Source organism: Microcaecilia unicolor, chromosome 4 (assembly GCF_901765095.1).
Source record: "Microcaecilia unicolor chromosome 4, aMicUni1.1, whole genome shotgun sequence".
NCBI classification, from domain to species: Eukaryota; Metazoa; Chordata; class Amphibia; order Gymnophiona; family Siphonopidae; genus Microcaecilia; species Microcaecilia unicolor.
The window spans coordinates 156112361-156133642 of record NC_044034.1 but is presented as its reverse complement, the minus strand read 5'-3'; the positions used below and the strand labels follow the sequence as shown (position 1 = coordinate 156133642).

Sequence of the window (21282 nt, the reverse complement as noted above, 5' to 3'; positions counted from 1 at the left end):
ACAATTTTGCAATCTCTGTACTTCTCTATGCATAGGTATTTGTGGACGCCCCTTAAGTTACATGCAATTGATCCCTCTAACTCAAATCTATGTTGGTCCTGTCTATCTCAGCAGGGTAATTTTAAACACCTTATATTTGACTGTATATGCATCCAAGGGTATTGGAATGACATATGGCTGTTAATGGTTGATATATTCCACCTCTCTGTCCCATTAGCTTATAAACATGTCATACTTAAAGGTCTGTGTTTTAAAAGCACTTTAAAACCTAACAAATGTTTCCTTATTAATACTATGCTATCTCTAGCTTTAAAAGTAATTTTCTTGCATTGGAAGTCCTTATATCAAGCTACTTACCAAGAGTGGTGGAATCTGCTACTTCAAACTTATGAGTAAGAAGCTTATTATGCCAAAAGAGTCCTCTTTACAAAAAATGAGAACTCTAACGACTGCTCTGGTGACAAAAAAATGACCAAACCAAAACAAATAAAATGAACATTACTGGAAACTAAACAAAAGAAAAAGAGCTTCTAGCTGCCCATCCCTATCAAAAACTCCCCTTATATCCACAGGTTCCTATTCAGAGAGAGGTCTTCTCTCTTCCTTACATTTCTCTACCAGGGGCGTAGCCAGACTTCGGTGGGAGGGGGGTCCAGAGCCCGAGGTGAGGTGGCACATTTTAGCCCCCCCCCGGCGGCGCCGACCCCCCATTGCCAACCTGCCGCCGCTTTTCACAACCTCCCGCCCTCTTGACCCCCCCCCCCCCCCGGCGAACCCTCCCCCGCCATCGCCTACCTTCGATTTTGCTGGCGGGGGACCCCAATCCCCGTCAGCCGACGTCCTCTTCGTCCTGCAGTCAAAAAAATCTTCGTTCTCTTGCATGCTGACGTCCCCCGCCAGCAAAACCGAAGGTAGGCGACGGCGGGGGAGGGTCGTCAGGAGGGGGCTCCAGGAGGAAATCTGCGAGGGCCCAGGCCCCACGTAGCTACGCCACTGTTATCTACCACCATAAGGCATCAGACTGTTCCTTGAACATAACTCAACCTGTGCAGGGTCAGAGTTCATGAACTCCTAGCTGTGGGGCTTCCAGCTGGTGCATCCACTTCAGAATACAACAAGAATTCACTTGCTAACTATTTTTCAAGAAAGAACATTTTACTGCTATTCTCCTTTAATACAACATGTCTATTGTAAAGTTAGAAAAAAAAAAACAGAGGTGATACCAACAGCAGCCAAAAATCTAATACTTCAAATATATGCTTTTGTGCCTATTTAGAGGTAATTAAAGAGAACATTCAGGTACAGCTTAATCCAGTATAAATACACTGAACACAACCTTGCTTTTTAAGATGAACCGTGGGAACATTACCCAGAATGAAGACCATATACCAGTTGCTGTGGGTCGGGCTCCCTTAATACCAAATCTCCACTTTCTTGTCTGAGAGGAATTATGTTACATCTTTCTCTGTATCTTTCCCACTGTGCCAGGGCAGCCGAGAGGAGGGGGGGGGGGGCAGGAAAGGCAAAATTCCCTGGGCCCAGGCCTCCAAGGGGACCCAGCATCGGGGTCTCTCTCCCTCTCCTGCTTCTGATGGGACCCGGGTGATCAAGTCCCGACAGGAGCAGGAGAGAGAAAACTCAGGTGCCGGGCTCCCGCTTGGAGGCTGGGAGGACCCGGAGGAGCAGATTCTGCAGGTCTTCCTCCAGTGCTGCTCTTCACCCTGCCCATTGCTTGCCAAGCGGCTGCTTTTCCTCTCAGGCCGCGCATGTTCAGTTTTAAAACCCAGCATGCACTGAGAGCAAAAGAAGCCGCTGGGAAGGCAGTCGGCAGAGTGAAGAGCAGTGCTGGAGGAAGATCTCTTCTGTTGGCAAAGCCTCGGGATTCCCGCCAGCTAAGGTATTTGAATTGCAGTTGCAGCAGCGATACAGGAGTGGCAGCAGCGACAATGATTGGGGGGGGGGGGGAACGGCAGTAGTGACAACAATCATGTGAGGGGCAGCAGCGGTGACGATCGTGGGTGGGGGGGCCGTTGGCCCTGCCCTGGGCCCAGTTCAGTCTCTCGGCGGCCCTGCACTGTGTCACTCAACCTGTTGTAATCTTAGTCTACCACAAATACCCCTTGAATTCAGAACTATAATATTAGTACTCTTGGTTTTCTTCTTGGAATTGCCCTACCATATTTATTTATTCATGCATTTTGTATTCCACATTTTCCAATCAAATTGTTGGTTCAATGTGATTTACAGTTTATTTCAGATAGACAAATTACATTGCTGTATGGCGTATACGCGAGCCTTGTTCAATGTCTGATTGCCATCATATCTAGTTCTCTCCCCCCCTTGCTTAGTAGGTGTATTATTTTGAATCACAGGTAGACACTTAGGGGTAAATAGCCAGCGACGGTCAGCGTTTTTTGGACACTGCTGGATTTATGTCCTAATATTCAATGCCAGGCATCAGCATTGAATATCTGATTATGTGCGACCAGCTCTCTCGTATGCAGTTAAGTGTAATATTCGACACTTTAACTGCCTAAGGGACCCTTTTACCAAAGGATTGCCATGTGGCAACCTGGAACTACCATCAGCCCAACGTGGCCTCTGGCGGTAGTTCCGCCTCAAGCGCAGGGCCGGTCCAACCCAGTAAGCAAGGTAAGCATGGCAGGAGGGCGCCGACCTCTGGAGGGCGCCGCCGCGCCATGTTGACCCTCGCCGCTTACCTCAGCTCCCGGACCCCGAGAGCAGCCCTGCCTTCGGTTTCCTGCTTCGGTACCCGTGCCACCCTAGGGCATTTAAATCTTATATTTAAATTTACCTCCGATGTCACAGCAGCTGCACAGCATCAGTGAAAGCGCTGCTGCCCGACGTCTCTAGCTTTCCCTTCGCTCATTCGTTCCCTTCTCAGTGTCCCGCCCTCGCATGGAAATGAAGTCAGAAGAAGGCGGGACACTGAGGGAATGAACAAGCAAAGGGAAGGCTGGGAGACGTCGGCAGCAGCGCTTTCACTGACGCTGCGCAGCTGCTGCAACATCGGAGGTGAATTTAAACACAAGATTTAAACCAGAGAAGAGGGCGGGCAGGGGAGAGAGGAGCATTGATCGATGGACATGGATGGAGGGCAGGGCCCAGGGAGACAGGAGAAATTGCTGGACATGGAGGGGAGGGAGGAGAATTGCTGGATATGGATGGATGAAGGAGGGAAGGCGAGAGAGGAGCATCGATGGACAAAGATGGACATGGATGGGAGGGCAGGGCCCAGGGAGAGACTAGAAATTGCTGGACATGGAGGGGAGGGAGGAGAATTGCTGGATATGGATGGATGGAGGAGGGAAGGGGAGAGAGGAGCATCGATGGACATGGATGGGAGGGCAGGGCCCAGGGAGAGAGAAGAAATTGCTGGACATGGAGGGGAGGGCAGGGGAGAAAGAGGAGAATTGCTGGATATGGATGGATGGATGGATGGAGGGGGGCAGCCTGGGAGAGGAGAATTGCTGGATATGGATGGATAGATGGATAGAAGGCAGGGGAGTTGCTGGACATGGGTGGATGGAGGGGAGGGCAGGGAGAGAATTGTTGGACATAGATGGAGGGGAGGGAAGGGAAGACAGGTGTAATATTTTCAATGATGCTATGGCTAGTAAAAGGGGTGTGACTACTGTAGGGGGGAGCCATAGTGATCCCGCCCCTGGATGGGTAGGGGCGCCGACTAATAGGCTGCAGGAGGGCGCCAGAAACCCTAGGACCGGCCCTGCTCAAGCGTGCACCATTACCGGCACAACTAAAACATTTTTTGTAATGTTTACCAAGGCGCTAACCCAGGATAATCGGCGCTGCCCAGTTACTGCAGAAGCCCTTACCGCATGGCCATGTTTTTAGAGGCTTTTTAACCACTGTGGTAAAAAGGGCCCTGGCACATGGAAAAAATGGCCCCGCTGCTACCGCAGGGCCCTTTTTACCACAGCTTGTTAAAAGGACCCCTAAATGATACCAGATAAAAATAGGACTCTTTTATGCGGTCCAATTTCTTTGGTTAACTTAAGTAGTTAAGTGCTGAATATTGGAACTAACCACATAAGTGCTGACCCCGCCCCCAGATCACCTATACAATAGCAAGTGCTGATATTCAGCTGCACTACCTGAATATCAGTGGATAAACCAACACATAACTAGTCAAATGCCGACTCCACCTGCGGAATGTCCCCAAAACAGCTGGTTTTCACTTAGGCGCTAACAGCTAATTTCCAGCTACGTTAGCCACTGATAATTAATGGATAGCCAGTGGCATAGTTAGGTGGGGCACCAGGGGAGTGACCACTCCCCCAAACAGACTTTGGATGGCACCAGCATCTATTTTTCAGGTAGTCCATCTCTCTGCTTCTCCTGGCGTCCCGACTTGGCTACACTTCTGTGGATAGCCCCGAACAACTGATTTTACCTGTCAGTGGCTGTTTCTGACCAGTTAAATCACTTTATCGACCCAAGAATGAACAGCTCTCAAAGGAAGATCAATGACCTTACAGTAAAGTAAGAGTCTCCAAGAATGGAAAACATTTGAAATTAGGATGGTGAAATACTCTGAAGCTAAGAGCAAGGGGCTCAGTAGAAATACTGTCTTTCACCTCTATCAGACATAGGATTTTTCACCTGTAAAATGTTACTGTCTACCCCCTCTCCCACCCTTTATAGTGAGCTGGAATGAAATATGCAGACAGCCTAGGACCTAGGTAAGGTTGTACTATTTACACCCCGGGTAACTAAACGGTCTCTTCACCGATCTGATGAGGAAAGAATAACTCTCAAAAGTTTGTCCTCTTAAAACATATCACCTATAACTTGTTTGTTGACTTATTTCCATAAGTATTAAATTTAAGGTCTTTAAATAGATGTCTGGAAGAGGTTCAGTGTAATTGAAACCTTTTCTACCACAAAAAATAGTTTTGCCAGTCCAAAAATACACTAAAGCATTTGTTGCAGGCAGATAGAAACTCCAGAGAGCCACACCACTTGCTCCAATAGTCACCATCTGAGTCAAAAACTAAAAACCACCACCCAGGTTCCATGACAATGTCTAGACCAGTGGGCTGAAAAATGGTAGGTTCCATCTTCTCTGAGGCAGTTCAGAAAACAGTTACACTCCTTTCTCTCAAGGACGGAGGAATAGCCTAGTAGTTACAGCAGCAGGCTGAGAACTTTAAAAAAAAAAAAAACACAGTTCAAATGCTACTTATTTATCTATCTAAGCATTTTCACCTGTCTCTTTCACTAGTTCAAAGCAAGGTGCGAGGAGGAGTGGCCTAATGGTTAGAGGAGTGGCCTAATGGTTAGTGTAGTGGGTTGCAGGTCTGGGTAACTGGGTTCGATTCCCCCTACTGCCTGATGATTGGCAGTGGGTTGAGATCCTGGGGAACCAGGTTCAAGTACATAAGTATTGCCATACTGGGAAAGACCAAAGGTCCATTGAGCCCAGCATCCTGTTTCCAACAGTGGCCAATCCAGGTCACAAATACCCGGCAAGATCCCAAAAATGTACAAAACATTTTATACTGCTTATCCCAGAAATAGTGGATTTCTCCCCAAGTCCATTTAATAACGGTCTATGGACTTTTCCTTTAGGAAGCCGTCCAAACCTTTTTTAAACTCCACTAAGCTAACCGCCATTACCACATTCTCTGGCAACGAATTCCAGAGTTTAATTAAATGTTGAGTGAAGAAACATTTTATCCGATTCGTTTTAAATTTACTACATTGTAGCTTCATCGCATGCCCCCTAGTCCTAGTATTTTTGGAAAGTGTGAACAGACGCTTCACATCTACCCGTTCAACTCCACTCATTATTTTATAGACCTCTATCATATCTCCCCTCAGCCGCCTTTTCCCTTTGTGCCCCAGGTACAACAGTAATACAATGTACTACTTAGATTGTGAGCCCACTAGGGACAGACCTAGTACCTGTAAAATGAAAGGTAAACCACTTAGGTCTAAGCGGTATGTAAATACTGAAATGAATGAATGAATTTCAAACAGCCATTACAAACAATGCAAACATAATAATTTAAAATAACAATTACAAGTATCTACATTACATAAGACGCTGAAAAATAATTAGCCCATCTATGCACTAAAGGGGGGGGGGAATTCTATATATGGCGCCTTACAAAATCGGCAACGTAAAACCACGTGCTTAGCATGATTCTATAAATTATGCCTAAAGTTATGAATATTTTATAGAATACGCTCACGTGCCATTCTTGTGAGTAAAATTTAGGCGCCACCATTTAGGCCACCTAAAATGTACGTCTAGTAGTGCTATAGAAATGATAAGTAGAAGTAGTAGTACAACCAGATCTAAATACCTGCGCCTAAGTTAGGCATAAATCAGGTGTATTCTATAATAGTTTTTTGAAACGCCCACAACCCACCCATTCCACGCTCATGGCCATGCCCCCTTTTCAACTGTGCACATTAGAATTTACATGTACCATGTTATAGAATACACCTAAAAAGTTGTGTGTGTTAACTCTAATTAAAGCCAATTAGTGCCGCTAATTGGTTAAGTACCAATTATCGCCAACTGGCTTGTTAATCAATTAACATAATAATAGTAGAGAGAGAAACTCATTACATAAGGTATAATGTGATTCAAACTGATACAACATATGTATACCTGAACTTGATTTGTCCGTGCTATTTTCAGGGCAAAGACCGTAGAAATCTGCCTGGCACTGCCTTTGATATACTCCTTTCCAGCCCATCCAAATCTATCCAGCCACGATCAAGGCACAGACAGAAGAAGTCCACCCAGTACTGGCTTTGCTTCCCAATTACCTGTGTTGCCACCTAGTTTCTGCTAAGCTTCTTTGGATCAATTCCTTCTAAACAGGATTCCTACTTATTTATTCCATTCATTTTTGAATTCTATTATGGTTTTCATCTCCACTTTCTGCCGTGGTAGGGCATTCTAAGTATCTACCACCTTCTAGGTGAAAAAAAAATACTTCCTGACATTATTCCTGAGTCTTCCTCCATTCAACCTCAATTCGTGTCCTCTAGTTCTACCACCTTCCCATTTCTGGAAAACTTTTGTTTGCGGATTAACACCTTTGAACGTCTCTATCATAAGTTTGAATGTCTGTATCATATCACCCCTGGTTCTCCTTTCCTCCAGGGTATACATGTTCAGATCATCAAGTCTCTCCTCGTATGTCTTGCTATGCAAACCCCATACCATTTTTGACACTTTTCTTTGAACCGCTTCCAGTCTTTTTACATCCTTAGCAAGATACAGCCTCCAAAACTGAACACAATACTCCAAGTGGGGCCTCACCAACGACTTGTACAGTGCCAAATTAACGCACACAACTTAAGGTGCCACATATAGAATTTGGGGTTGTCCCTAATCATGTGCTCACAATTTTACAAATACCCCAGATTCTATATATGGCGCCCAAAATAGCATGCCGATCAAAAATGTGCACCCAACTAAAATGGCTAATGAACCAATCAGTGCCAATAATTGGGAGCTAATTGGCACCTTGAATTTGTGCGAACATCTTCCAATGCGCTATTCTATAGCAATGTGCGCCTAAATCCCATGGCGTGCAACTCAAAAATGGTCATAGCTATGGGAGGTATATTGGAGGAACAGTGGCATTCCTACAATTTCCACAGTGTTATAGAATACCAGAGTGGTGCACGTAAATTAGGTGCCAGGAATTACACCTGGTTTCAGTCCTGGCACCCAAATTTGTGCACCCAAATTGGCACTCAATGCTATTTTATAATGGGGGGGGGGGGCTCATCTTTCAGTACCCATTATAGAATAGCATTGAGCATCGATTTTTGAGAGCTATATACTGAATCTGGACCTTAGTGCGCAAAGTTGCACACTTAAGTTATATAATTATATCAGTTACATGCCTAACTTAATTGCTTAATTAGTTACAATTAGTGTTAATTGGTGCCAATTAGCACTTATTTGTAATTATGTGCTTAACTGCCCCTAGTTGGTATTCTACATATTGTGTATGCAAAATTCAAAGTGTAGAAACACAGAAAAATGAAGGCAGATTAAGGCCTTATGGCCTATTTAGTCTTCCCATCCATGCCATCTACTATCCAATGCCATCTACGTCAAGGTGGGATGTAGTCCTGGGTGGGGGAATGGGCAGGTCAGGGGGATTATGATGTACACACAGAAGAAACAAAGCCCTCACAGACTTGAAGATATACAGAAAACAGTGAAGGTGACTCAAAACAATTCACCGACGATGCTCCAAAGGATCTTAAAAGTTTATTATTCAATTATCAGACTCGACACAGCCGTGTTTCGGCCTATCTGGCCTGCCTCAGGAGTAGGTTTTCGTACTGAAGAAAGTATTCCAGTGATGTGGAAATCGTATTCAAGCTCTTCCAGCCTCTCTTGCCCAGCATTCAGTGACTTCAGCTTCAAAGAACTCCCTCCTGGAACCAGCGAAAAACCCAAGTCACACACCACCTCTTCTGGGTCAGCAGCACATTCACTTCCTCTCGAACCCCTGCACCAACACTTTAAAACATCTATCATGCACAGTAACCTTGATTTTCCTTATCCTCACACTACACCCTAAACACCTGCTAAAACAGATATATCTTTAGTTCCCTATGTCACCACCATCTCGTAGTGAATGCAACACATAGGAAAGGGCATTCCACATTCATTGAGACCTTAGGCAAGTCACTTCAGCCTCCATCGCTTGTAACTCATCTTGAGCTTGGACTTGGAAATGAAACAATAAATCTAAAAATGCAGACCCATTCAAGAGGGGGAAATAAGTGTAGCCACAAAGAATTTTTCAGTGCTTCATGTGGTTTCAACATAGCAATCTGTTGGATGCTGAGGGGTCAACAACATGGATCAGAAATGAGGGAGTCCAAAGGAGATTAGGTTCCCAAATCCCCCAGACAGACCTTTTCTCAGGGCAGCCAGTGTATACACTACACAGCACCTGGCCCTGTGACCAGCAGCATGTACTTTAGAAGTTGGCATGATGAAAATCAGACCTGTTGGAGTAGTTGGATTTGAAAACCAGGTCAAACCACACCAGAGAATGCTCAGACAGCATTTGCCAGTTCAAATGCTATTAGTAGATTAATTGGGAAATACAGGGAGCGCTTTTCTTTAATAGATAGTCCCGATATGAACAGAAGGGAAACGCCTTGAAGAATGTGTCCAAGGAAGAAATAAAATCTGGTTTCTCAGGTTATTCAGGTAGTTATCAGAGATCAGAAACCTCTCTCGTTTTTATGTTTTTGCTTGGCAGAAAATAATTTAACAGCTGTCTCACAACTGAAGACATTTCAGAGCCTAATCCTGTTAAGCAGATGAAGACTTCAAACACACAGCAGACATAAAGTGCGGGTTCAAAATAAGAACAAAATCATCTGCATCAAAAGACATCTGGAGACAGAAGATCCTGAAGCACTTCCAGATGCATTGAGAGACCAAGAAAAAAATGGCAGGAAAGTACAGACATGGTCCCAGTCATATTGGGTGTCACTGGCCCAATTTTAAAAACTTCCAATCTTACCCTGAAATATTACCTGTGTACATTCTACCTTCTGAACTTCAGAAAGAGGCTCTTTTTTGGCACAATCTGAGTAATAAGATGAGCAATAGCAGTAGATTTGAGGATAAGATTGTATCCAACATTCCCTGGTTCATTCCTGTCACGATATGTGTAAATCCATTTGGAAGGATTAACCCCAAGAAACTCATGTTGGATGTCAACAGTTGCAGAAAGAGCCCAGAATGTCCTAATCCTATATAATAATTCTCACCTCCAACTTTCTGACTTGCTGCCTGGGACCGTGGCTCAATCCGAGTTGGTCTGTAGGCTCCGTAGATCAGGCTGACATCACCGTAGCCATTATGATGTCAACTTCAGAACCTGGGGGAAAAAAAAAACATGCCTCACAGCTGAACCATGTCCAGAGGAGGGTCGCTGGACATGGGTGGCTGCAGTGGGCGCAGGGGGAGAGGAGGGTCGCTGGACATGGGTGGCTGCAGGGGAGCCGAGGAAAACCTTGCTAGCGCCCGTTTCATTTGAGTCAGAAACGGGCCTTTTTAACTAGTAATAACCTATGGTAGTTTCCCCAACCACAATGGGAAAAAGGAAAGGAACACAAAAAGTTTCCAGGTCACCAGCATGGCAAAGAATCACTACTGTTAATAACGAAGCAAGGCTCAAGATTAACAAGCCTAGCAAGGCCAGACTGAAAAATAGCTTTTCATAGCATTTTTCTTTTGGATAATGAATTACCTTAACGTACAAAATGAACACTGGATATATCAAGTACATCGAATTCCCCATGAAAACAAAATGTTATACATTCCATCCTTATTATGAAGATGGACAATGTGTCACTCCTAGCATCAAGATCCAGTGAGGAACCTTGCAGGAAAATCTCCTGTCACCATTCTTGTTTTGTCTGGCACTGAATACTCTTATTAACTCCTTGATCTATGGATTTAGCCTTAATCCCTGAAACAATAACGGCTCACGGTTAACATCGTGCCTACTATGTCTACATAGCTAGAAGTGCTACAGTTCCTGTGACTGTCACTTATCATAACAACTTGAGTAGTAAACAGCTTATCATGATGATATTTGTACTCAGTAAATGTACAAGGATAACCTTTCCTACAAGAAATTTTAATAAAAAACTGGAAACATCAAAACTGTGACACAAGATCTTGAGGTACATTCAAACATCTAAGAATGGAAGATGCAAGAATTCAGAACAAATCACCGAGAGGAAAAATCAGCAACAACTAGAGATGTGCAATCATTCAAAACACTTCCCATGTAATTTCAAATGGGTTATCATATGGCTCCAGATAAAGTAGGAAAGATTGAGTCAGTCATAGGCCCATGTTTTCTGCTATTATGAATTGTACAGTCAGTCAGTGAGGGAATGTGGGAGAGTGTGCAGGGTCGGCCCAAGGCAAGACGCCACCTGAGGCAGGGCTGAAATGCTACCCCTCCCCCCCTCCCGTAACAAGTTCTTTCATCTCCTCCTTCCTTTCTCCACCCGTTCCCCAATTTTACCTTTTTTTTATGTTTTCTAAAAGTTGGCAACGGCAGAGATTACCTTTCGCTGCCCTGCCGCTGGCACTGGCCTCTTCTCTACTGCGTCCGCCTCGCTGAAACAGAAAGTTACATCAGAGAGGCGGCCACAGTAAAGGGAAGAGGTGGGTGCAAGCGGCAGGATTGCTGCCACGATGGATTTTTACAAACATAAAAAGAAGGTAAAAATCGGGGAACGAGGTGGAGGAAGGAAGGGGGGAGATGCCGCTCCTGAAAGAGTGCCACCTGAGGCCCCCACTTCAGGTAGCCTAATGGTCGGGCCGCCCCTGGGAGTGCAGTAGCAAGTATTTACTGTTTCACACTGAAGACCATGGCAGGCACACAGGAAGCGGTCTGCACAGAGATGAAATGAGATAGTCACATAGAAGTTATGTAAATAATGGATGTAAAATGCCTGCATATAGAATAGTCCTATCATACAGATAGAAACTGGTTTGGGGCAGAATCTGTTTTCCTCAAAAGTGTGTGAAGATGCGAGAGGTCAGATATTGACCTCCTCAAGCTACCCCTTGACCAACTTTTGCTAACTACACGTCTGACCTGTATCATTTTCTGCCAAAATAGATAGTGTTAAAGGGCATCACTCGTTAGTGAGGGGAAGGTAAAAATAACAAGTGTTATGTTACTATCAGTATTATGTGTATGCACTAACCAGCCGTGTATGTATTATCCTGGGTTGTACTTATTGAAATCACAGTATTGTAAACACTGTGTAAGAAATAGCACAAAGTTTGTAGTTCAGACAGAGAATCTGAACTGTGGTAAAATCATTGTTTAAAGACATTGTACCTCAATAGCATCGACTCGGGCTACCTGGCACACTCTACTCAAATACTGGCATTGCACACCTACTTACACAGATTTTTTGCCCCTAGAAGGGAATTTGGCTTTCACTCTGGGGATAGATTCAGAACTTGGGGCACGCAGGGATACTTGGAATGCCCTCCCGCGGGAGGTGGTGGAGATGAAAACAGTAACGGAATTCAAAAATGTGTGGGATAAACATAAAGGAATCCTGTTCAGAAGGAAGGAATCCTCAGAAGCTTAGCAGAGATTGGGTGGCAGAGCCGGTGGTGGAAGGCGGGGCTAGTGCTGGGCAGACTTCTATAGTCTGTGCCCTGAAAATGACAGATACAAATCAAGGTCAGGTATACACATAAAGTAGCACATATGAGTTTATCTTGTTGGGCAGACTGGATGGACCGTGCGGGTCTTTCTCTGCCGTCATCTACTATGTTACTATCAAGCTCATTTTCAAAGCACTTAGCCTCCCAAAGTTCCATAGAACCCTATGGAACTTAGCCTCCCAAAGTGCTTTGAAAATATGCCTCTATAAGACTCAGAACTAGGTACCTGTTTTAATGCAGAGACTCTGAAACCTCTTTATCGTGCCCTAGATATTACAGCTAAGTTCCATACCCCTTACCACCTTCAGTCCTCTGGCAGAGCTGAGCACATGAATTTGTATATTAAGACTTTACTGTGAAAGGTTTGTACCGAAACAAAACTCAAGCAGGCCTGATGCTTTGCCACTTATATTGTTTGCTGTGCATTCAAGACCTTGGAAACCTCATTGGTTATCTCCTTTTGAGTTGTTGTTTGGAAGCCATCCAGTACTGTATAAGGAATGGACATCCTTCTCCAGGGCAGCCCAATGCAAGATACCACCTGAGGCAAGGCTGAGCTGCCACCCCCACCCTCCGGGCCAAGTTCTGGTATCTCCCACTGCCTTCCTCCACCCCGTTCCCCGATTTTACCTTATTTCTCCATTTTCCAAAAGCCGGCGGCAGCAGAGATTCCCATATACTGCCCTGCCACCGGCACTGGCCTCTTCTCTACTGTGGCTACCTCTTAGAAAACAGGAACTTACATCAGAGAGGCAGGCCGCAGTAAAAGGAAGAGGCGGGTGCTGGCGGCAGGGCAGTGCATATGGGAATCGCTGCCACCACCTTTTAAAAAAATGTAAAAAGGTAAAATCAGGGAACGGGGTGGACGAAGGAAGGGGAGATTCTGCTCCCAAAAGAATGCCACCTGAGGCCCCTGTCTCAGGTGGCCTAGTGGTCAGGCCAACCCTGCCCCTCTCTTTCTCACTCAGATATGGGGATGATTCACTAACCTCTTGTGTTCTGTCTCTACAGCACTCTCTTGCTTCACTTCACAGAGCGGCAGTGCTGGCAGTATGGGCTCAGAAGCTAAGAACACGCGTGGAGGTGTATTTTCAAAGCACTTAGACTTACAAAGTTCCATAGTAACCTATGGAACTTTGTAAGTCTAAGTGCTTTGAAAATGAGCCTCTTAGTGAATAGCAATATAGCTGTGCTGATTAGCACAGAACATGCCCACTCTCTGCCCCCCAGACATATCCCCTGTGCCAATAAATTTTATTTTACAGCATGTGGGTAGCACATGCACACCCTGAAATTACCGCAGGATGCTTCAGTGGGCCTCAAGGTACACCTTTTCTTTTGCTGGGGTCAATGGCGTAGCCACAAGTGGGCTTGGGTGGGCCAGGACCCACCCATTTATGGCTGAGGCCTACCCAACAGTAAGTAGCACGTTTAGTGGTAACTGGTGGGAATCCCAAGCTCCACCACCTGAAGATTTCCCCCTGATGGTAATGAAAACGCTACTCTCCACAAAACCGGCACCTGCGCATGCTCAGTTTTCAATGCATTCCTGCTGCCAAGGTGGATGAAGTGTTTTCCCACCAGTTGAGATTTTTTTTTTTTTTTTTGGGGGGGGGGGGAGAACACTTGGTGCCCACTCAACTCTTGCCTAGGCCCACCCAAAGTCTGTTGTCTGGCTACGCCCCTGGCTGGGGTAAACATGCACTAGTGCTTACCGCAGCTCTGTTAAACAGCCCCTAAATTTATAAAACAAGTGGGCCTTCAGATCTACAGGGAGGTTGTGCCATAAAAAGAGGTGTTAACCCAAAGACATGCGAAGACCACTATTAAGCAGAAAAAATGTTATTCATATCTATCTGAGAAATGTTTAAAGAGTCATTAGCCCCTAGGGCTCAAAACCTCATTCTTAATTCATTTTCAGATTTGGGTGGGAGAAGGTCCTTCCATGTCATCTTTATTGCCACAATTTTATTATTGTTGTTGCTGTTTTGTTTTGTGTGAGAGTAGATGGGTACAGACTGTGTACTGATAGATGGAGGAGGATAAGAATACATCTCCCTCAGTTGGAATTTTTATTTTGTCCTACCCGGTGGAGTAGCTACGGAGGGCCACAGGGGCCTGGGCCCCCCAAAATTGGCTCTGTGCCCCTGGTTTGACTGGCGGGGGTCCCCAACCCCCACCGGCTGAAGCATTTGTCCAGCGCTTGTCTCCAGCGCCATCGCATTGCCTGCCCTCTCTTCCCCTCACATCCGGCATGTTCGTTTTAGTGGAATGTAAGAATCATATAGCATAGCACAGCATAGTAATTCCTGCGACCATTAAATTGTGTACAACGTATGAATGGATAGAATGAGAGAAGATCCTGAAATACTACCCCCCCCCCCCCCAAAAGAAACTACAAGATCAAGCCAATTAAATAATCCCAGTTCTAATGGGTACTACATCTTTACTATATGCTGAATTGCATGTGTTCCGTCACTTGTTAAAGTTTTTGGCTTTATTATTTATCGATTAGGATTTATTGAGTGCCTTTTTGAAGAAATTCATCCAAGGGGATGTACAACAAGAACAACTGGACAGAGACAAAAATATTCAGATAATAGGGATGGGCCATATGGACTTTTGTGTGCTGTCATTTTCCATGTTTCTATTGTAACATAGCATGTTACAGAGCACCAGCCTTGACATCCAGACCTGGCCAGTTCAAATGCCACTGCTGCTCCTTGTGATCTTAACCCTCCATTGCCTCAGGTGCAAACTTAGATTCAGAGTCCTCCAGGGCAGTGGCGTTCCTAGGGGCGCTGACACCCGGGGCGGTCGCCGATGCGCCCCGCCCCCTGGGTGCAGCGCCCCCCCCCCCATGCAGCGCGAACCCCCTGGTCACCCCCCACCCCAGCGAAAGAACCCCCCACCGGGTGCAAGCTGCTGGGGGGGGGTGCCATGCGCCGGTCAGCTTCGTTGTTTCCATGCTCCCTCTGCCCCGGAACAGGAAGTAACGTGTTCCGGGGCGGAGGGAGCATGGAAACAACTAAGCTGACCGGCGCATCACCCCCCCAGCAGCGTGCACCCAGGGCGGGCCGCACCCACCGCCCCCCCCCCCCCTTAGTACGCCACTGCTCCAGGGCCAGGGAAAATACCCAATGTACCTGAATGTAACTCACCTTGAGCTACTACTGAAAAAGGTGTGAGCAAAATATAAATAAATAAATGTTGCTTAATTTCTATGTGTTTTGCAGACTGCTTAGAATTATAGACAGGTGAACTATGAATATTTTAAATAAATAAAAACAACTTCCATGCATATCTTGATATGTGGAGGAGCAGCCAGTGGTTAGATTAGTAGGGTAAGAGCCAGTGACTAATCCCAGGTCTCCCTTGCTGCTCCTTGTGACCTTCAGGAAGTCACTTAATTTTATATTGACTCAGGGACAAATCTGCTTTTTACCCGACATGTACAGTAACTACCAATGAACCACCAATAGAAAGGCATGAGGTTAAATGCAAATAAACCAATAGGGATCGATATTTAAAGAGATTTAACCAGCCAGAAACAGCTCCTGGCAGGTTAAATAGCTTGTTCAGTTCTAACCTTAACTGGTTAGTGCCACTGAAAACATCCGGTTAGCATTCAACTCAAAACCGACCAGTGGCGATCCTAGGTCGGCTGCCACCCGGGGCGGATCGCAGCTGTGCACCCCCCCCCCCCCCCCCCCGGGTGCAGCGGCATGACACCCCCTCCCTGGCGCATCAAGCCCCCCCCCCCCCACGGGTGCATTCTTGGCTGCTGGAGGGTGCAGAAAGCAGCCGCGCGCCTGTCGGCTCCACTGGCTCCCTGCTCCCTCTGCCCCGGAACAGGAAGTAACCTGTTCCGGGGCAGAGGGAGCAAGGAACCAGCGGAGCCAACAGGTGTGCGGCTGCTCTCTGCACCCTCCAGCAGCGTGCACCTGGGGTGGACCGCCCCCACCTTGCTACGCCACTGAAACCGACTATTTTGGGGACACGCTAGGGGCAGAGTCAGCACTAGGCCAGTTAAGAGCCAACATTCAGCACTGAACTGCCCAAGGTTACTGCATAAATAGGACCACATAAAACTCAGTCCTAACTTTATGTGATTCTCCATAGATGGTTAAGTACTGCATATTGCAGTTAACCAGCTATAGTTTTGCTGGCTTGATAAACCTGGAAATTCAATACCAGAGCCTTGACATGGTCTGGAATTGAATTTGTGATAATAGAAGCAGCGGCGGTGGTCAAGAAAATACCAGATGAATATCAACCCCATAGTGTTCTGTACCTATTGCATTCTATTCTCGTGCCATTGGGTCAGCGGAGTAGAGGTGAACCCTTGTGCCATTGCCAGGAGTTGTGGCTGACATAGTCCCAGGTCTTCACCTGGTCAGCTGCAGTTCCCCGAGAGTTGAGCCCTCGAGTTTGGGCAGCAGCAGGACTTGGAGGATCTGTGGCCGGAAGGTGGCGCTAGAAGCAGGCAGGTTGCAAGAGTCAGGAAACCAGACCAGGTTAGCTCAGGTCAGGCAGGAGAAGTCAGATACCAGGCGAGGGTCAGGTCAGGCAGCAGGCAGGGGAAGTCAGATACCAGGCGAAGGTCAGGTCAGACAGGAGGAGGAAGGAGAAGTCAGATACCAGGCAAAGGTCAGGTCAGGCAGGAGGAGGAAGGAGAAGTCAGATACCAGGCGAAGGTCAGGTCAGACAGGAGGAGGAAGGAGAAGTCAGATACCAGGCGAAGGTCAGGTCAGGCAGGAGGAGGAAGGAGAAGTCAGATACCAGGCGAAGGTCAGGCAGGAGGAGGAAGGAGAAGTCAGATACCAGGCGAAGGTCAGGCAGGAGGAGGAAGGAGAAGTCAGATACCAGGCGAAGGTCCAGGCAGGAGGAGGAAGGAGAAGTCAGATACCAGGCAAAGGTCCAGGCAGGAGAAAGGAGAAGTCAGATACCAGGCGAAGGTCAGGCAGGAGGAGGAAGGAGAAGTCAGATACCAGGCGAAGGTCAGGTCAGGCAGGAGGAGGAAGGAGAAGTCAGATACCAGGCGAAGGTCCAGGCAGGAGAAAGGAGAAGTCAGATACCAGGCAAAGGTCAGGTCAGGCAGGAGAAGTGTCCCACAGAGAAAGGAACAGGAGACCAAAGTATTCAGGGCCGTTGCTGAAGCGCCAAGCGAGCCGCTGGGCCCGCAGAGAAAGAGGAGGCAGAATGTCCGATGTCTGTCGAGATGACGTCCTCCTCATCGAGTGCAGCAACCTGGAGGCGCAGTCCACCAGAACAGGAAGAGGGAAAGACGTCGTGACAGTGCCGGAGAGCACTCTCCATGTAGAGAAGCGAGACATCTGTGAACTCCTGAAGGCGGCTCTCTTTTCACACAATGCAAGTTTTTACGTGTAAGACAGTGAAATCATATCCAATATATCTGACTTACTGTTGACGTTCATTTTTGTCATGGTATGTGTAAAACAGACCCATATAGAAACACTGCCACTAAGTTCCTCATTGTTTATATCATTTTTGCCTGGATTCTTTTTTAAACAATGGCAGCAAATGCAGAACTGATAATCCACGGGAAAAGCTACACCAGAAGCCTGAAAAGGAAGAAGTGGAGGGAGGTTGGGACTGGGGGTATACAGGGAATGATTAATGCAAAGACGTGAATGTTCAAGTACAAGCTAGTGGGTTATTCAGGGGTCTTTCACTAAAGCTTAGTGCGGCCTAAGTGCCACGTGGACCATAGGTATAAAACAAGACATGCTAATTTTGTTAGTGTGCACTAGGGGGGTCCTTTAGTGGAGGAGTAGCCTAGTGGTTAGAGCAGTGGACTTTGATCCTGGGGAACCGAGTTCGATTCCCACTGCAGCTCCTTGTGACTCTGGGCAAGTCACTTAACCCTCCATTGCCCCTGGTACAAAATAAGTACCTGAGCATATGTAAACCGCTTTGAAAGTAGTTGCAAAACCCTCAGAAAGGCGGTATATCAAGTCCCATTTCCCTATTTGAGATTCTACATGGAATGTTGATATTCCAGCGGAAAGAGGGGGGGCGGGAGGGGCGGTCCGCCCGGGTGCACGTGCTCGGGGGGTGCCAACCCCGCTGGTTCCCTGCTCTCTCTGCCCTGGAACAGGTTACTTCCTGTTCTGGGGCAGAGATAGCAGGGAACCAGTGGGGCCGACGCAGCTCCAAGTAACGTGCACTCGGGGCGAATCGGCCCTCCCGCAGGTAAGAATGCGGTCTGGGGGGGGTTGCGCTCCGGGGGGGGTGCGCCGCAGAGAGGGGAGTTGCGCCGTGCTGCACCCGGGGGGGGGGGGGTGCAGTGGCGACCCGCCCCGGGTGCCATTAGCCCTCACTACGGCACTGTGATATTCCACTAGCAACATTCCATGTAGAAGCCTGCCCTTGCAGATCAGCAACACAGCCGCGCAGTGCAGGATGTCAGACTCACAGAAACAGAAGCCTGCGCAGCTGCATTGCTGATCTGCAAGGGCAGGCTTCTACATGGAATGTTGCTAGTGGAGGAGTAGCCTAGTGGTTAGTGCAGTTGACTTTGATCCTGGGGAACTGAGTTCAATTCCCACTGCAGCTCCTTGTGACCCTGGGCAAGTCACTTAACCCTCCATTGCCCTGGTATAAAATAAGTACCTTGAACATATGTCAGGAAGTATTTTTTCATGGAGAGAGTGGTGGATGCTTGGAATGCCCTTCCGCGGGAGGTGGTGGAGATGAAAACAGTAATGGAATTCAAACATGCATGGGATAAACATAATGGAATCCTGTTCAGAAGGAAGGGATCCTCAGGAGGTTAGTGGAGATTGGATGGCAGAGGCTGGGCTGGTGGTTGGGAGGTGGGGTTAGTGCTGGGCAGACTTATACGGTCTGTGCCCTGAAAAAGACAGATACAAATCAAGGTAAGGTATACACAAAAAGTAGCACATATGAGTTATCTTGTTGGGCAGACTGGATGGACCGTGCAGGTCTTTTTCTGCCATCATCTACTATGTATGTTACTATGTATATGTAAACCGCTTTGAATGTAGTTGCAAAAATCTCAGAAAGGCGATATATCAAGTCCCATTTCCCTTTCCCCCTTTACTAAGATGTACTAACAGATTCAGTACACGCTAAATGCTGTGCAGCCCATTGTATACTCATGGCCTTGCATGGCACTTAACGCGTGTTAAATCTGATAGCGCACCTTAGTAAAAGGACTCCTTAGAGTCTTATAAAACAGAAACATTTTTCTCTCTATTCTGTGTTTCTGGGGAAAACAAGCATCTCAATTCAACACTTTCTCGAGCTTTCATTAGAGGCACAAACATCCATTACAAATGGATGAAGTTTTAACATATAAAAAGTACTTCAGTCCTCAGGCTGTCACACCTGCCTGCTCCCCCCCCCCCCCCCCCCCCCCCCCAGCAACCCTGGAACAAAATGTGCAGTAGGGGTTAATTCTTTTACTAAACGAAACCATTGTGGCCCCCCCCCTCCTCCAAAAACTGGGCTGGAGGTGGGGGATTGCAAAGTGTTTAAAATGCGATGCACCGGTTTGTAAATGACTCAGGCGACGGGGGAGCCACTTTGCATCTGAAACGAAAGATGCACAAAAATCGCTTTCAGCCAAACCACAAGAGACCTGTCAAAACCGAAATGTCTCACGCGAGCTGCCCCAGTCCTCAGAGAACACTGCTAACTCGTTCGTATTGTGCTGTTTGTGCAGATAATTATGTATGTGACTTTCGAGCTTGAGTTATACGTATGTTACAACCAATAAAATAAACTCACATACTTTCGCCACTTCTCTTTTAACAGGTGAGGACGCAGTGCAGCTGGGATTCGGAGTCACACTCCTTTTATATTCCTTCCATTCTCCTCACCTCCAATTCTACTTTATCCAGAGCCCGAAAACATGGAAAAGCCTGCGAGAGCTAACTGCAAACAGATCCCGGATAACCCAAATCCTCCCATCCTTTGCATTAAGCACTAAAAAGTAGCAATCAGGAAATGGTGGTCTTTGCTTCTGCTGCTGTCACACTCACCCAGGGACGAAAAAGAAAGTCTCCTCCAGCCCGGGCCGATCCGCCACTCTTAGCACCAATTAGCTGGGATTTCCCACTCGCTGGCAGAGATCCGTCCTGCCGGGTGCGGACACACGTGTAGCCGAAATCGTCCGATTGCCGATCCTGCCTGGGATCCCTCCGACCATCTGCCCTCTCAGACGGGGCGATAATCTCAGGAAGTTTGACCTTTACGGAATGTGGGAAGGAGTCGCGGCACCTTTCAGCCTACACCCCTAACGCGCTCTCTCCGGTGTGAATCCAATCCCCCGCGCGCTGTCCTAACGCGGATTCCAGCGCTCGGATAAACAAAAAACACGCTACCCTACCCTACATTTCAGTCCCGCTGCCAGGAAAGCTCAGAGCTTTGTCCTGCAGGGGCCGCCTCCCAGCCGCTCACTTCTTTTTTTTTTTTGCAGCAACACATCTGTGTGATGATCTTGGGCAAATGAGGTGGGAGGGAGAATTTTGAGCTCGACAATTACGAGAAAGTGCCCTACAAATTGGAAACTTTTCACTGCCTTAACGGGTGTTTTGTTTTACACCATTTTAGATACAAAATGCACTGGATCTGAATCGATCCGCCACGTTTTCTCAACACTTTGCAGCTGACAAACTGAACAGAAGAGGATGCCAGTGTATTAAAACTCAATAAAAGGTTTGAACTTAAAGAAATAGCGAAACAACGTGACAGATTTAACAGAAAAGACCAGCACTTCCCTCGCTACGGTCTGTATAGGCACCTCCCCTCCGCTTAGGAACGCTAGTTGCCCCTTCAATGGACTCAAACGGACACACAATAGATAGATATATCCTGTGCAGTGATCACGGGTCAGGCAGGCTTATGCTTGCAACAGAGAGAAGTTTTCTAGAGATAAGGGACACAGCAACAGAAGCCTCATATATGAATCTTGCTTCAGGCCAACCTTCCCCTTCTTGCAACAAAACTCCAGATAAATGATAGCTTTGGAGGTTCATTTT

The 21282-nt window shown here is 46.9% G+C and overlaps 1 protein-coding gene across 1 annotated transcript in view; it reads right to left on the bottom strand.

The window, feature by feature from the left end:
- The window catches only part of PRR5L (proline rich 5 like), a 103386-nt gene extending 82744 nt beyond the window's left edge, over positions 1 to 20642 (bottom strand). Inside the window, exon 1 of the mRNA XM_030199461.1 lies at positions 20284 to 20642. The gene's annotated coding sequence lies outside the window, so the exon portion shown is untranslated. The remainder of the gene's footprint in view (positions 1 to 20283) is intronic.
- Between the last annotated feature and the right edge of the window lie 640 nt (positions 20643 to 21282).